Source organism: Balaenoptera borealis (genome assembly GCF_965194805.1).
Source record: "Balaenoptera borealis genome assembly, chromosome: 14".
In the NCBI taxonomy this organism is placed as follows: Eukaryota; Metazoa; Chordata; class Mammalia; order Artiodactyla; family Balaenopteridae; genus Balaenoptera; species Balaenoptera borealis.
The window spans coordinates 81,859,614-81,870,311 of record NC_138875.1 but is presented as its reverse complement, the minus strand read 5'-3'; the positions used below and the strand labels follow the sequence as shown (position 1 = coordinate 81,870,311).

At 39.0% G+C, this 10,698-nt stretch overlaps 1 pseudogene across 1 annotated transcript; it reads left to right on the top strand.

Annotated features, from left to right (window-relative positions):
* On the top strand, nucleotides 1-1,723 carry LOC309611354 (biogenesis of lysosome-related organelles complex-1 subunit 2 pseudogene; annotated as a pseudogene). The gene has a single exon. The product of its transcript is annotated as a biogenesis of lysosome-related organelles complex-1 subunit 2 pseudogene (transcript).
* Nucleotides 1,724-10,698: the final 8,975 nt, after the last annotated feature.

Sequence of the window (10,698 nt, the reverse complement as noted above, 5' to 3'; positions counted from 1 at the left end):
AAGCTTTAAATGACACAACAGACCAGATATATTTAATTGATATTTATAGGACATTCCATCCAAAAACAGCAGATTACACTTTCTTCTCAAGTGTGCATGGAACATTCTCCAGGATAGATCACATCTTGGGTCACAAATCAAGCCTCAGTAAATTTAAGAAAATTGAAATCATATCAAGCCTCTTTTCTGACCACAATGCTATGAGATTAAAAATCAATTACAGGGAAAAAAACGTAAAAAACACAAACACATGGAGGCTAAACAATACACTACTTAATAGCCAAGAGATCACTGAAGAAATCAAAGAGGAAATCAAAAAATACCTAGAGACAAATGACAATGAAATCACGAAGATCCAAAACCTGTGGGATGCAACAAAAGCAGTTCTAAGAGGGAAGTTTATAGCTACACAAGCCTACCTCAAGAAACAAGAAAAATCTCAAATAAACAATCTAACCTTACACCTAAAGGAACTAGAGAAAGAAGAACAAACAAAACCCAAAGTTAGCAGAAGGAAAGATAAAGATAAAGAGCAGAAGATCAGAGAAGATCAGAGCAGAAGCATAAAGATCAGGGCAGAAATAAATGAAATAGAAACAAAGAAAACAATAGCAAAGATCAATAAAACTAAGAGCGATGCGCAGGCATCCCAGAACCGGAAGCACCGCGGGGCCGGGCATGGCGGCGGCGGCCGAGGGTGTCCCAGAGACCCACCGCGAGGAGCCCGTTCGGGATGATGCCGCCGTGGAGACCACTGAGGAAGCAAAGGAGCCCGCTGAGGCTGACATCACTGAGCTCTGCCAGGACATGTTCTCCAAGATGGCAACTTACCTGACTGGGGAGCTGACGGCCACCAGTGAAGACTATAAGCTTCTGGAAAATATGAATAAACTAACCAGCCTGAAGTATCTTGAAATGAAAGATATTACTGTAAACATCAGTAGAAACTTAAAGGACTTAAACCAGAAGTATGCTGGACTACAGCCTTATCTGGATCAGATCAATGTAACTGAGGAGCAGGTAGCAGCTCTTGAGCAGGCAGCCTACAAGTTGGATGCGTATTCAAAAAAAACTGGAAGCCAAATACAAGAAGCTGGAGAAGCGATGAAAAACTTATTCCTGTGGGACAAAGTCTTTTTTAATGTGGGAAGAATGTTTTATAAGACCTGAATCTTGAGGCTGATGAATTGTCAAAACTCCTCAAAAGGCAACTATGCTGGTCGTCCCAGAAACTTCGCAACATTGTAGTAAACTGGAGGACTGTGGCTACTCCTGGAAGAACTTCTTCTGAGGCAGAATCCCTCAAAAGCTCACGCTTATAACTCCTTAACTTTTACTTGAATGCTTCATCATTCATTCAGGACAGAGACTCTCTCAAAGTTTGCATAAACCTGGACTTGCCAGTAGAATCAAATGAGCGGGCCTGTTTTGCCTGGTAGCAGTTGATTACTACATTATTTTCTTAAATGGTTGGTTTTTGAGTTACTGTGTAAATGGTTGTTTTTTTCTATTAAGGATGTAATGTATTGCTAACAAGATTCTAAATTTAAAAAGGAAAACAAAACAAAACAAAAAAATAAAACTAAGAGCTGGTTCTTTGAGAAGATAAACAAAATTGATAAACCATTAGCCAGACTCATCAAGAAAAAGAGGGAGAGGGCTCAAATCAATAAAATTAGAAATGAAAAAGGAGAAGTTACAACAGACACCACAGAAATACAAAGCATCCTAAGAGACTACTACAAGCAACTCTATGCCAATAAAAGAAAGAAATGGACGAATTCTGGAAGAAATGGACAAATTCTTAGAAAGGTATAAACTTCCAAGACGGAACCAGGAAGAAACAGAAAATATGAACAGACCAATCACAAGTAATGAAATTGAAACTGATTAAAAATCTTCCAACAAACAAAAGTCCAGGACCAGATGGCTTCACAGGTGAATTCTATCAAACATTTAGAGAAAAGCTAACACCCATCCTTCTCAAACTCTTCCAAAAAATTGCAGAGGAAGGAACACTTCCAAACTCATTCTATGAGGCCACCATCACCCTGATACCAAAACCAGACAAAGATACTACAAAAAAAGAAAATTACAGACCAATATCACTGCTGAATATAGATGCAAAAATCCTCAACAAAATACTAGCAAACAGAATCCAACAACACATTAAAAGGATCATACACCATGATCAAGTGCGATTTATCCCAGGGATACAAGGATTCTTCAATATACGCAAATCAATCAATGTGATACACCATAATAACAAATTGAAGAATAAAAACCATATGATCATCTCAATAGATGCAGAAAAAGCTTTTGACAAAATTCATCACCCATTTATGATAAAAACTCTCCAGAAAGTGGGCACAGAGGAAACCTACCTCAACATAATAAAGGCCATATATGACAAACTCAGAGCAAATATCATTCTAAATGGTGAAAAACTGAAAGCATGTCCTCTAAGATCAGGAACAAGACAAGGATGTCCACTCTCACCACTATTATTCAACATAGTTTTGGAAGTCCTAGCCACGGCAATCAGAGAAGAAAAACAAATAAAAGGAATACAAACTGGAAAAGAAGAAGTAAAACTGCCACTGTTTGCAGATGACATGATATGATACATAGAGAATCCTAAAGATGCCACCAGAAAACTACTAGAGCTAATCAATGAATTTGGTAAAGTTGCAGGATACAAAGTTAATTCACAGAAATCTCTTGCATTCCTATACACTAATGATGAAAAATCTGAAAGAGAAATTAAGGAAACACTCCCATTTACCACTGCAACAAAAAGAATAAAATACCTAGGAATAAACCTACTTAGGGAGACAAAAGACCTGTATGCAGAAAACTATCAGACACTGATGAAAGAAATTAAAGATGATACCAACAGATGGAGAGATATACCATGTTCTTGGATTGGAAGAATCAATATTGTGAAAATGACTACACTACCCAAAGCAATCTACAGATTCAATGCAATCCCTATCAAATTACCAATGGCATTTTTTACAGAACTAGAACAAAAAATCTTAAAATTTGTATGGAGACACAAAAGACCCCAAATAGCCAAAGCAGTCTTGAGGGAAAAAAACGGAGCTGGAGGAATCAGACTCCCTGACTTCAGATTATACTACAAAGCTACAGTAATCAAGACAATATGGTACTGGCACAAAAACAGAAACATAGATCAATGGAACAAGATAGAAAGCCCAGAGGTAAACCCACACACCTATGGTCAACTAATCTATGACAAAGGAGGCAAGGATATACAATGGAGAAAAGACAGTCTATTCAATAAGTGGTGCTGGGAAAACTGGACAGCTACATGTAAAAGAATGAAATTAGAACACTCCCTAACATCATACACAAAAATAAACTCAAAATGGATTAGAGACCTAAATGTAAGACCAGACACTATAAAACTCTTAGAGGAAAACATAGGAAGAACACTCTTTGACATAAATCACAGCAAGATCTTTTTTGATCCACCTCCCAGAGTAATGGAAATAAAAACAAAAATAAACAAATGGGACCTAATGAAACTTCAAAGCTTTTGCTCAGCAAAGGAAACCATAAACAAGACGAAAAGACAACCCTCAGAATGGGAGAAAATATTTGCAAACGAATCAACGGACAAAGGATTAATCTCCAAAATATATAAACAGCTCATGCCTCTCAATATTAAAAAAACAAACAACCCAATCCAAAAATGGGCAGAAGACCTAAATAGACATTTCTCCAAAGAAGACATACAGATGGCCAAGAAGCACATGAAAAGCTGCTCAACATCACTAATTATTAGAGAAATGCAAATCAAAACTACAATGAGGTATCATCTCACACCAGTTAGAATGGGCATTATCAGAAAATCTACAAACAACAAATGCTGGAGAGGGTGTGGAGAAAAGGGAACCCTCTTGCACTGTTGGTGGGAATGTAAATTGATACAGCCACGATGGAGAACAGTATGGAGGTTCCTTAAAAAACTAAAAATAGAATTACCATATGATCCAGCAATCCCACTACTGGGCATATACCCAGAGAAAACCATAATTCAGAAAGACACATGCACCCCAATGTTCATTGCAGCACTATTTACAACAGCCAGGTCATGGAAGCAACCTAAATACCCATCGACAGACGAATGGATAAAGAAGATGTGGTATACATATACAATGGAATATTACTCAGCCATAAAAAGGAACAAAATTGGGTCATTTGTTGAGACGTGGATGGATCTAGAGACTGTCATACAGAGTGAAGTAAGTCAGAAAGAGAAAAACAAATATCATATATTAACGCACATATGTGGAACCTAGAAAAATGGTACAGATGAACCGGTTTGCAGGGCAGAAACTGAGACACAGATGTAGAGAACGAACGTATGGACACCAAGGGGGGAAAGCGGTGGGGGGTTGGGGGTGGTGGTGTGATGAATTGGGTGATTGGGATTGACATGTATACACTGATGTGTATAAAATTGATGACTAATAAGAACCTGCTGTATAAAAAAATAAATAAAATAAAATTCAAAAATTAAAAAATAAACAAAAAATAAATAAGTAAATAATAATAATTTAAAAAATCATGACATAGCTATGCAATGGCAAGCTATACAGACTTAAAAAATGAGGAAACGCTGTACGCTGATATCGATCAATATCCAAGGTATATCAACAAGGAGGAAAAAAAAAAAAAGAAAGGTGCAGAACAGGGCATCAAAGTATGCTAGCATTTAAGGGGAGAGAGAAAAAAAAGATACACATGTTACTGCTGGTAAAAGTATAGAAAATCTGAAGAATATATAGGAAACTGAAAATGTTGTTTGCTTCTAAGGAAGGCAGCTGGGCTGCTGGAAGAGTTCTCACTTTATTCCATTTTACACTTTTTGAGTTTAGTACCATGTGCATGTTAACTATTTAAGAAATAAATATAATTTTAAGAAAAAAGAAAGAGAGGTGCCCAGCTCTGGAAAAGGGAACCCTGCCTCATTTCTGGACTATACACTGCCCAGCACTGTAACCCCTTGATTGTGAGAATAACATCTTGACCCTCTTTCCTCACAACCCTTTCTAGGAAAATACATCTGGCTTAAGCCATGCCTGCCAGATGATCACTTTCCAAGGACTCTTGGGCAGGGGCATTTCTTTAGTAACTATGGAAGCTTCCAGTGCAATCTCTCAACTACTGGCCATTTGGAGTCTGAGGTTCTGGACTTAGTCAGCTAGTTGAGTTTAGAGCTGCTGAAGAGACCTGGGGGAGAAAAGCACCTTTTGTTATGGACCGAATGTTTGTATTCCCCCCAAATTCATAACCCTAACCCCCAATGTGACTGTATCAGGAGACAGGACCTTTAGGAGGTGACTAAGGTTAGGTGAGGTCATAAAGGTGGGGCCCTGATCTGATCTGATTAGCGTCCTTCAAAGAAGTTGGAAAGATACCAGATCTCTCTCTCTCTCATTCTTTCTCTTCATGCCCACTCAGAGGAAAGGCCATGTGAAGATAAAGTCACCATCTGCAAGCCAGGAAGAGAGCTCTCACCAGAAACCAAACCCTGCCAGAACCTTGATCTTGGACTTTCCAGCTTCCAGAACTGTGGAAAAATAAATTTCTGTTGTTTAAGCCACCCAATCTGTGATACTTTTTTATGGCAGCCTGAGCTAAGACAGACCACGATGTGTATGAGCTGTTGGGAAAGAATTATTAGCTTGCTTTTAGTTGGCCTACTTGGATTTCCACCAGGCTTTCTGAAATTTATCTAGCCAATGTAAATAACACTGACAATGTTTGGCAGATGTGCCCATCTTTTCTTGCTAGACATCCCTGTGTTCTCTCCCCACTGAGATGCACCTGTCATTGTGACAGAGAAATAGTCACTGGCAGAGAAGTAAATGGAGTTCATTCTATAGTATTCAGTCCACAAATATTTATGGAGAACCAATATATACTAGGCTTTGTTTTGGGTTCTGGGGATAAAGGAATAACAGGACAGACAATGTTTATCCCTTTGCAAAGTTGAAGGGCCCCTGGTGGCAGGCAGATATATAAACAAGCAAACAAAAAAGCCAGATAATTTCAGAGTGACCTACTACTATGAAGGAAACAAAATGGAATTATGTGAGTGACAAGGGTACTACTTTAAATGAGATGGTTGTGGAGGGCCTCCCTACGGAGGTGAGAGTTAAGCTGAGACCTCAATGACAAGAAAGAGTCAGATGGGAGAAGAGTTTGGGAGGAGCATTTCAGGCAGAGGAAAAATGCAAGTGCAAAGGCCCTGGGGTAGGTATGAGCTTCCCATGCTAGAGACACATAGAGGCAATTTATATGGTGGCTGGAGTGTATTGGGAAGCAGGAGGAAACGCTTGATCCTTTCGAACTTCATTGGTCACAGTGAACATTCTGGATATTATTCCAAGTCAGTGGGATTTCACAGGAAGGTTTATGTATGGGATTAATACTATCTGATTCATGTGATGATGAATGTACACTTTATAATATCATAGAATTTGAGGGTAGGGCTAAATCTTAGAATTCAGCCAATTATAAAAACACAGATTTATAAATTTCAGGAGTCAGGACTTCCCTGTTGGTCCAGTGGTTAAGATTCCGCGCTCAATGATGAAAACATCATGCTAAGTGCAGGAAGCTAGAGACAAAAGACCACATGTTGTATGATTCCATTTGTAGGAAATGTTCAGGATAGGCAAATCCATAGAAAAAGAAGGCAGATTGGTGGTTGCCAGCGGCTGGATGGAAGAGGGAATGGGGAGTGACTGCTTAATGAGCACAGCATTTTCCTTTGGGGTGACGAAAATGTTTTTTACTCAGTGTAGATGGTGGTTGCATGACATTGAAAATGTACTAAACGCCACTGAGTTGTATACTTTAAAATGGTTAACTTTATGTTATGTGAATTTCACCTCAATTAAAAAAAAAAAAAACTAGGATTGGTCCTAGGACAAATGGTAGAGGTGTACAGTTTATCCGTTTTCCAATTCATCGTATGCAAACCATCTTGCAGGATAACCTGTCGACCCCAGGTCTGCTACTGTGTCTCATGACACAGATGGCTCAGTCCATCAGAACCTGATCATGGCACTCATTCTAGTTAACATCAATTTTTTTGGAGGCCTTCCGTTTTCTAACTTCATTAATTCATTTCTTTATCAATAATTACCTACGGCACAACTACTATCTGCCAGGCACTGGGGTAGATGCTGGGGATAGAATGATGGGCAAAACCAGACCCAGGCTCCATGCTCATAGGGCTTATGATCCAGTAGGCAAGAGAAACATTAATAAAATGATCATCCAGTAGTTGTCTGTGACAAATGCTAGGAAGGACAACTGTGCCCTAGTGAGAGGGATGTGACCTAGCCAGGAGGTCAAGGAAGGCTTCCTGGAGGAAGTGACAGTTAAGTTGCAATCTGAAGACTGTAGGTATTAATAGTGAAAGTTGTTTATCAAGCCCTATTATGTGCCTGTCATTGTGCTTGATATATCAACTCATAACACCCCAACAGTCCTTTGAGGGATCTACTATTGTTAACACCTGTATTTTACAGATGAAGAAACTGAAGCTCAGAGAGGTGAAGTGACTTGCTTAAGGTCACACAGCAAGGAAATCATGGAACCAATATTCAATCAAACTTGGGCAGCCAGACTGATGTAGAAATTTAGGCATAGTGGACAGATCATTGGGTAAGGGCCAATCAGTAAGAGATCATTTGAGGTGGACCAATGGGTCAGGCTGATCAAGATTATAAATATAAAACTGAAATGGTCATTCAGTGAAGGATACCAAACTAGATGCTTTTTTTGTTTTTGTTGCGTTTTTTAACATCTTTTGACTTTTATAACTATGGGTGCATGTTTCTTACTGTTACCAAACTCATTAACATCTGAAAGTTGGAGGCTATGAATTGCTTGGCGTAAGATACTAAATCAAGAAGGTGGATCACTTATGAAATAGTGAATACGGAGAACACCAATGATAGTGATCATTCCAAGCAATGCCTCCAGCAACTGCTAGGTGACAAGAAAGAGCAACGAAAAATGTTCCCAGTCTTCCAAAAATTAAATGTCTGTATTTTTAAGTATGAATGAACATGATAAAAATTTCAAGTAGTATAGGAGGTATTGAATAAAAAAACAAAAGTCCCCCTTACACTTTCCCCCTATATCCCTATGTTTTTCCTCCCAAAATAACCTCTTGTCTACTTTTAGGGGGCATATTTTCTTATAATTGTATAATTTTTTTTTGCAGAAAATGTATTTGCTTATATCTCTCTCCTTTAAAATATTGACACAATTGGAACTTTTCCCCCCTTAGTGTATCTTTCCATGTCAGCACATACAGACCTCCCTCCTTTTTTAAATGGCTGCAGATTCCATAACGATAATAGTTAACATTTGCAGGGTGCTTACTATATAGCTGGCACTGTCCTTGCTTTAACCCATTTAATCCTCACAAAGCCCTGGGAGGTACATTCTATTATTATCCCCACTTTAAATATGAGAAAACTAAGACACAAGTGGATAAGTCACTTCCCAACATCACAAAGCTAGTAAGCAGGAGAGCCAGGATTTAGATGTAAGAAATTCGACTCCCAAGTCTACACTCTTAATGACCATGCTAAACTACTACAGCATAAACGTACCATAATTGAATTAATCGTCTTCTCAAGACACTTAAAAAATTATCTATTTTTTGAAAATTGTGCTAAAATATACCGTTGTAAAATGTACCTGGGATTTTGGTTTTATTCGTGTATGGTGAGGCCAACAGATCAGGCTATGATTGCCATCAAAAAGATAGTTTGGGAACTTCTCTGGTGGCACAGTGGATGGGACTCCACACTCCCAATGCAGGGGGCCTGGGTTCGATCCCTGGTCAGGGAACTAGATCCCACATGCATGCTGCAACTAAGAGTTCGCATGCCACAACTAAGGAGCCCGCATGCCGCAACTAAGGAGCCCTGGAGCCACACCTAGGGAGCCCGCCTGCTGCAGCTAGGACCCGGTGCAACCAAAAAAAAAAAAAGTTTGTTACTCTCAGTTCCCAAGAGGAGGGGGTGGGAGGCACGCCATGCCACACATGGCCACAAGAGGGAACCCTGAGGTTGGTCACAGGCAGAGAGAGTGAGGGGAAAGCGTGTGTAGAGTCCTTATTGTGATTTCTGAGAGAAGGAATGGGGAAGGCAGGGTAAGCAGCTGAGCAGGTCTAAGATTGGATAGTTTGAATAGTTTCGGTGGGCTCTGGGCTATAGGGCTGGTCCCCAGTTGTCTGTTACCTGGCCCTGGGATGGTCAGGGCAGAGGAATTTTGCCTCCTGGAGTGGAAAAGCCAGAGGAAGGGGGTAGCTCAGAGTATGGGCTTTGGAGCTGTTGGTTCGCATATTCTAGGCAAGTCATCTACTATCCCTAGGAATTAGTTAACCTTGGGAGGGGAAGTCTCTCCCCGGTCACTGGCCCCAAGATATCAAAGCATCATAAAATATAGAAAATAAAAAACACGATTAGCACATATACAGAACATAAAATTTACTATTTTAACCATTTATAAGTGGCATTAAATACATTCGCACTGTTTTACGACCATCACAACCATCCATCTCCAAAACTCTTCATCTGGCAAAATTGAAACTCTATACCTATTACGTGATAACTCCCTGTTCCCTCTTCCCTGAAGCTCCTGGCAACTACTATTCTACTGTCTGTCTCTATGAATTTGACTACTCTAGGGTCCTCATATGAGTGGAATCACAGTATTTGTCCTTTTGTGACTGGCTTATTTCACTTAAACATAATGTCTTCAAGGTTCATCCATGTTGCAGCATGTGCCAGAATTTCCTTCCTTTTTAAGGCTGAATAATATTCCATTAGGTGTATACTATGTTTTGACTATCCATTTATCTGTTGATGGACACTTGGGTTGCTTCCACCTTTTGGCTATTGTAAATAATGCTACTATGAACATCGGTGTACAAATATCTCTTTGGGACCCTGATTTCAATTCTTTTTGGTATATACCCAGGAGTGGAATTGCTGGATCATATGGTAATTCCACTTTTTTTTGAGGAACTGCCATACTGTTTTCATAACGGCTGCACCAGTTTATACTCCTAGCACAGTGCACAATGGCTCTAATTTCTCCACATCCTCATATATTTTCTTCAGAAGTTTTATCATTTTAGGTTTTACATCTAGATCTAATCCATTTTCAGTCAATTTATATGTGTGGTATGGGGTATGGGTTGAGGTTCATTTTTTGGCACACGGGTGCCTAATTGTTCTAACATTTTTGTTCTTCATCTTGGACTTTCACAAATAACACTGCTGTTGTATACCCATACAACTCAACCAATTCACATATCTAGTGTAGTTCTGTGAGCAAAATAGTGGGAATAATTCCTAACAATAGGATCACTGAACCTAAGAGTACATACCTTTAAAATTTTGCTAGAATTTGTCAAATTTATCTCTAAAAATGTTCTAGGAATTATGTTTGGGATGACTGTTTATCACACCCTTTTCAAAACTTAACATTATCACATTAAATTTTTTTTTTGGCAGCCTTAGTAAAAGTAGTATTATATTGTTTTGCTACATATTTGTTGATTCAAGAGTTAGGTGGACCAACTTTTCATTATTGGTCATTCTGCTTATACTTCACCTAGGTAGAAAAAAA